Source organism: Epinephelus moara, chromosome 17 (genome assembly GCF_006386435.1).
Source record: "Epinephelus moara isolate mb chromosome 17, YSFRI_EMoa_1.0, whole genome shotgun sequence".
NCBI classification, from domain to species: domain Eukaryota; kingdom Metazoa; phylum Chordata; class Actinopteri; order Perciformes; family Serranidae; genus Epinephelus; species Epinephelus moara.
Genome location: NC_065522.1, coordinates 29,039,211 through 29,045,517, shown reverse-complemented (window position 1 = coordinate 29,045,517; position 6,307 = coordinate 29,039,211). Strand labels below are relative to the sequence as shown.

General features: G+C 40.7%; 1 pseudogene; it reads left to right on the top strand.

The window, feature by feature from the left end:
• The window catches only part of LOC126403734 (NACHT, LRR and PYD domains-containing protein 14-like), a 152,391-nt pseudogene that overhangs the window by 121,499 nt on the left and 24,585 nt on the right, over window positions 1–6,307 (top strand).

The following is a 6,307-nucleotide window of genomic DNA, read 5'->3' as shown; positions in this document are numbered from 1 at the left end:
CTGTGTACTTGAGTAAAATCTGCAGAGTAAACAGACTTGATGCCCAAAGTCTCTGCAGGTCTGTGAGCTTCCAGCTCAGTGTGTTCACTCCAACACGTTAACATGAGAGCTGGAAGGAAGCCGACTACGCTACACAGCCGCTCCACTCTGCTCTGAACAGGAAGTCCCTACTGGTCTTTATACTGGATATGCTGCATCACTGACTGACAGCTGGTTTATAACTTCTCTTGTCTTCTTCTCTCATCAGATGGAAGTCAACTTCGATGTGGTAAACAAGACGGTGGATGTGTTGAGAGGATCAGCTGTGTCCAGGGGGTATTCCATCAACGTAGCTAAGAATATCCAGACTAAGGTGTAATCTTGAAGTCTGACTAAACGCCAGCTCCAAATCTAGGGCCAACCCGTTCCATCAAGTGAAATCAGCTGGCTCCAACTGACGCTAATTCAAGCCTCACCTGTTAAGCCTCAGGTCATGCACGCGCCCAGGGAAAATAAAAAGCCCACACTCGTTGAGTGCCGAAAATGTTGCAAAATGTCAAAAAGCAAAGGAAAGGAGTGAGTGGAGGCTTTTTCTGCAGTGGAGCAAACTCTCCTTATGGAAGTGTATGAGGACTATAAGGACATAATTACGAAAAAGGCAATACTGCAGCAATTAATAAAGCAAAGGAGGTGGCGTGGCGGAATATTGCCGACAGGCTAAAAGCTTAAGTGACAAAGAAAATTCAGCATTTCAGCATAATATCATGTTCTATAAATCCTGCATCAAAGGGACAAAATATATGTAGATAAGAACACATATTAAATGTAACAGTTCAAGTCTGCCTGATGAAATTCACCAAATGTGTAAATTAATATTAGTGATAGACTATTTATCACATTTATCTACTGATTCCTATGTACATTTCAGATGATGCATTTAATCAAACTATTTTATGTCAATCATCACATTTATCACATAATTGATTGTAGATTATGACATTTCAGAAATGAACAGTTTATAGGAAATAATCACATGACATTCATCTACTGATTGTAGAAAATTCCATTTAGCAAATCCATCAATTCAGTGGAGATGAGGAAAACTATTAAGTGAATGCAGGTGATAGTGAATCAATTATCTATTTCTCATCATTTGGGAGTCAGTTGTAAGCTCTATCCTTTATTATATCAAAATAAGGAAAATCCCCTTAAATTAATGGAGTGTGCTATAGGATGAGGAACAGACAAACCACAATAATGTGTGTCCCATTTTAATGTGGTTGCTTTGTGTCATGGTTAATTCATAAATATAAAAGATAACCATATGTTAATGTGAACAAATCAAGCCCTATGCATGATGTATGGTGATGCTAGAAATAATCAAAATGAATAGAAAATACACCCTTTTTACCTCTCTGCAAACAGCTGCCTTACTTAGCCTCTCAGCATCACCAACACTATCCAGGAATGTACCGCTAGCAAAGAACCTCAGTGCAACACAGACTGACTGCACAGTGGTCAGAGACTGGCTGCGGCCTGTGACCTTTATAATGTGTGGTTCCAGCAAACTGCATAGATACACTATGCTCTGCTGAACCGGTACCTCTCCTACTGATAGGAGTCTGTCTGTATCAATGGGTTGGTCCTGTCCTGGAAGACCCTTGGGGCTGGTGGTGGTTGGAAGGCCCACTGAACAATGTGGGCCTCCTCATCAACAGGATCTTCGATGAAGGGGCATGCCATTATTTCCTGATTTACTCTCTCTTGCTCTGTCTCTGTGTCTCTCTGGGTGTGTCCCTCTCCTTCTCTGGCCGTCGTCAGCTGACCTTAACTAGCTGTGAATTTGCTAGCCAATTGGAAACACAGTGGGGTGGGGATGGGAGGGCAATCACATACTCATGTACAATCTTTTTTTAATGCTTCAGTTTCATTTTATTATAGTTTTGTTTTTATTAAATTGATTTTGGCTTTACTGTTGTCAGGCTGTTTTTAAATTATCTTATTTTTATTACATTTTAATTTGTTTTTTAATAGTTAATGTTTTTTTTATTAATTATGTTATATATTTTATGATCTACATATTATTTTATCATTACATGACAGTCGTGAGTGTGTAAAGCACTGGCAGAACTGTCTTTTAGGTGTCTGTTCTTGTCTATTGAACATTTTTTGATCATAGATGGAGATAATCCTCACCTTAATCCTGCTCCAGACCAGGATTGCCCGGCAGCATAAGTTACCATGGTTACTAGGCTGGGATTCAGGTTAACCGCCTTGATGGAACGGAGTTGTGGCTCAGTTTGATGGAACGGAAACCGGAGTTTAGCTCGATGTATCAGGCTTAGCCAGAACCATGGTTTCCATGGTTACTGATGTGAGGCTAATCTTAGCCACTTTGATGGAACAGAACTCTGGCTCACATTAGCCAGACTTGGCCATTTAAGCCTGGATTTGCCTTTAGCCTGCTTGATGGAATACCCCCCAGATGATCCAGAGACGTTGAAGCAGCACCAGCATCAGTTTGTGTGTGATTCTGTGTGAGTCTGTGTGTGTCTGTGTGAGTCTGTGTTTCTGTGTGTGTCTGTGTGAGTCTGTGTGTGAGTGTGTATATACTGTATAATAGTGAGGTGATTTAAATAAATGCTACAAAAGGACTTTTGTCAACTGTTGTACTTTGTTGTTATTGTGTGTTTTAAACACAGTGTTGTTGTAGTTACTTTTAGTCACCAGTAGATGGAGATAATTTGATGCTCCTTAAACATTAATTGACGTTCCAATCCAAAAGGAAGAACTTTATATTTTTTGGTTTCATGACGGTGCACCCACATTTTAGCATTAAATCATCAGAATACTGTTCCATATTTCCAGTGCTCACAGTATTCACATCTTTTACTGTAAGTGAAAATAGTATATCCACACTATAAAAATACTCCATTACTGGTTCTTTATTCAAAATGTTACTAGAGTAAAAGTACAAAAGTATCAGCATCAAAATACACTTAAAGTAGCAAAAGTTAAAGTGCTCATTATGCAGAATGCTCCATTTATATTATGGATTATAATTATTGATGCATTCATGTGTTCATCACTTTAATGTTGCAGCTGGTAAAGATGGAGTTCATTTTAATGACTTTATAAACTGCTGCGTAGTTTAATCTATAATAACATCATTTATTAGTTGATGGTATTTTGTATTAATAATCTACAAAATAACTGAAGTTATCAAATAAATATAGTGGAGTAAAAAGTCCAATATTTCCCTCTGAGATGTAGTGGAGTAAAAAGTGGCCTATGAAGTATCAGAAAATGGAAATACTCAAGTAAAGTAGTAGTAGTAGTAGTTTATAGGATACAGCCTTGGTAGGGCGGAGTGTAATGTGACTATTGTCTGATGTCATCTTTACTCTGTGACATTGTGGAGGCCTTGTTGCATTTATTATCAAGTATCCTATTTTGTGTTGATGCTTATTCTTGATGTAAACAACCCATACAGGTTCGTTTTTTAATGTACCTTCCAGATTTGGATATGTATATTTTTAGAGAATGCAAGTTAACATAAGGACTTAAGCATTTATTCTCAAGAACGTACCTATCTAATGTCAACTTGTTGGGCTATGTTTAAGATTGTCACTGAGCAGTTTTTAATTTGACTTCTTTATTCCTCTTTTTCTATGTATAATGTTGATTGTTACACTAATTGATGTTTGGTATTTAGCCTTTCCACTGCACGTGGGTCATGTGACTAATGTCAAACTCACAGCCACTCCTACTTAAGATGGCTTCTCTTTGTTACACAACTGTTCGCCTGATGAAGGTCTAGTCACCGAAACGTTGCAGCATTGAAATCATTATTTTTGCAAGTGAGACAGTGAGCGGGAGTCTTTTCTACAAGTTGTATTCTTCTCGTCCCTCTCCTACGCACCTGTTTGGAAACAGATGTGCCAAGTATTCCTTTTTTTCTCACGCTTTACCACGAGCTCTTTTCAAGAGATCAACACTGACAGATAACTGCGCAGCGACGTCTGAGTCTCCTGTGAAGATGCCAAAGGGATTTTGTTCCCTGCTGTCCGTATGGAAGGCGCTGAGGCTTCCGAAGACGCAGAAGCAACGTTGGAGAGACTGCAAAGAGACACGCCTCTTTATGCATGGCTCAACTTTGAGCCAATACTGGGACTGAGACAAGAAAGTCCCTCGGGGTTTACGCATCAGCCAACAACAGGGAGATCAGATGAGAACTTTATTAAATGATGAGGAGAGCTTTTCAATAAAGACTTCCTCCATTTAATGTTACTCATTATCGATCAGGTGTCGATGGAAGCAAGCACAGTGAAGGCTGAGATTATGAAACACGTCCACTCTTCCTTCCATTGAGCGCTCCATAAAGGACACTGTGTGCAAATACGAAGAGAAGCTACTCAGCATCAAACTGAAAAAGGACAAACGCGACACGCAGGATTACTTGAGAAGCGAGATTTACCATTGGGAGTTCAAGAAACGTGTGTGTTCATCCCAGACATCTGAAACTACACTATTACGCACGGGTGCGCCGAGGACCAGGAATACGCACCGACACACGCCCAACTATCGGAGAGAACAGGTCAACCACAACGACTCCTCTGTGGAGAGTGACTTCACATTGGACTCTGAAATCCCACCGAGCAATCCCTCTTTTTTATACAAGCACAGGAAAGCAGACAGAAGAAGACGAAGAAATGCAGACGGGGGAGACGCGCATCCAAATAGCGGACACCGGCCGTGGACACGCAGCAACTCAAGGACATGGTCATTAATATTTCCTCTAAGGAATCATGTAAAAAAAAAAGAAGAATTATCCCTCCTGTCTAAAGGGCTGTCTTCTGTGCCCAACAGTGGGATCATTGTTTTTGGCCTGAAAGTGGATCTTAGATTCAGGTTAAATGGATTCAAAGAACACAGGCCCTGTTACTGACACTGATGTTCCCATGTTTAAAGCCAAACGCACTTCCTGCCCCAACACTAATAATGCATCTACAGATACAATACGTCCTATTGTGGCACAAACAAACTGGAGCTCTGCAGACAAGTTCTCCTCACTTATTCCATAATGACGGGCCATGGGCAGTATGCGTGTTTTGTCCAGAGAGATGTGTGTTTGGGACACAGGGCTGGCACACCTCTCAGTACATCATTTGTATCTGTTGAAAAGCGCCGTCTCATCTCCATTAACAACCTGTCTATAACAGGATAGAAAGAGTGCGTTTTCAGGTCGTCCATGCCGTCTACGCGTGCTCTTTCTAACGGGGCCTCCACAATAAAATCCTCCAGGTGTGGAGCTGTTTGGGACGGTCTTCTCTCACGTGGTGGCGTCTGTGTTGCAATTCCTGTCTTTCCACACAGGCCTTATGCTTGCTTTCAGATTTCTTTCCATGTGTCCTCTGTGCGCTTTTCTGAGAGTGCAGTGATTACAGACTGGGCCAGATCATCTGCTGCTACCAGATCAAAATTGGTGAACTGCAACTGATTCGATATGAACTTGGTTGTTGTGAAAACATCCTGGAACAGAATGAGATGCAAAACAAACTTCTCATCAGTGACTGCACTGATAGCTCTTGCCTCCATCCTCCGGTGCGGGCTTGACTGACTGATGATGTCACGCAGGGTAGCCTGGACTGCTGGGAGAGTTTTCTTAACTGCCCAGATTGCATTACACTGGCATGACCTTTGACCTTTTGGAACTATATAAAAATCATCATTTTATCCTGTCGGACATTCGTGTGAAATTTTGTCATAATTATCTTGTGATTTTTTTTAGTTATGGCCAAAAATATGTTTTGTAAGGTCACAGTGACCTTTGACCTTTGACGAACTAATTCTAATTCATTAATTATTGAGTCCAAGTGGACGTTTGTCATGCATCGTCGGCATCATGGGTATTTAAGATGGCGACTTCCTGTTCTTCGTCAGAATGTGGACATTGTGACAAGACATGAGACAAATAATAAAAGACATTTATGATAATTATAAGTATTATTTGTTGAGGGTTTTTTAGACGGCCATTACTGGAAACGTGTCTATGCCAACAGTAAAACCTACGGACTACAAACAGCACACAGCAAACAGCTTGTCTGACTTCTCACAGGGAAACACATGGGATCAGAAACTGCTGCTTACAGTGAATAAACCTCACTGACGTTTTCTCCTCGTTACCTTATGAATCCAAAATATATTATCTAGATGTTCCAGGTCATAGTCAGTGTCACACGCAGCAGAGAATGGTGGCACAGTCCCTGTCAGTTTTTACTTCCTGTTTCAATGCTCCACCCCTCTCTCTCCAAATCATATCAAACAT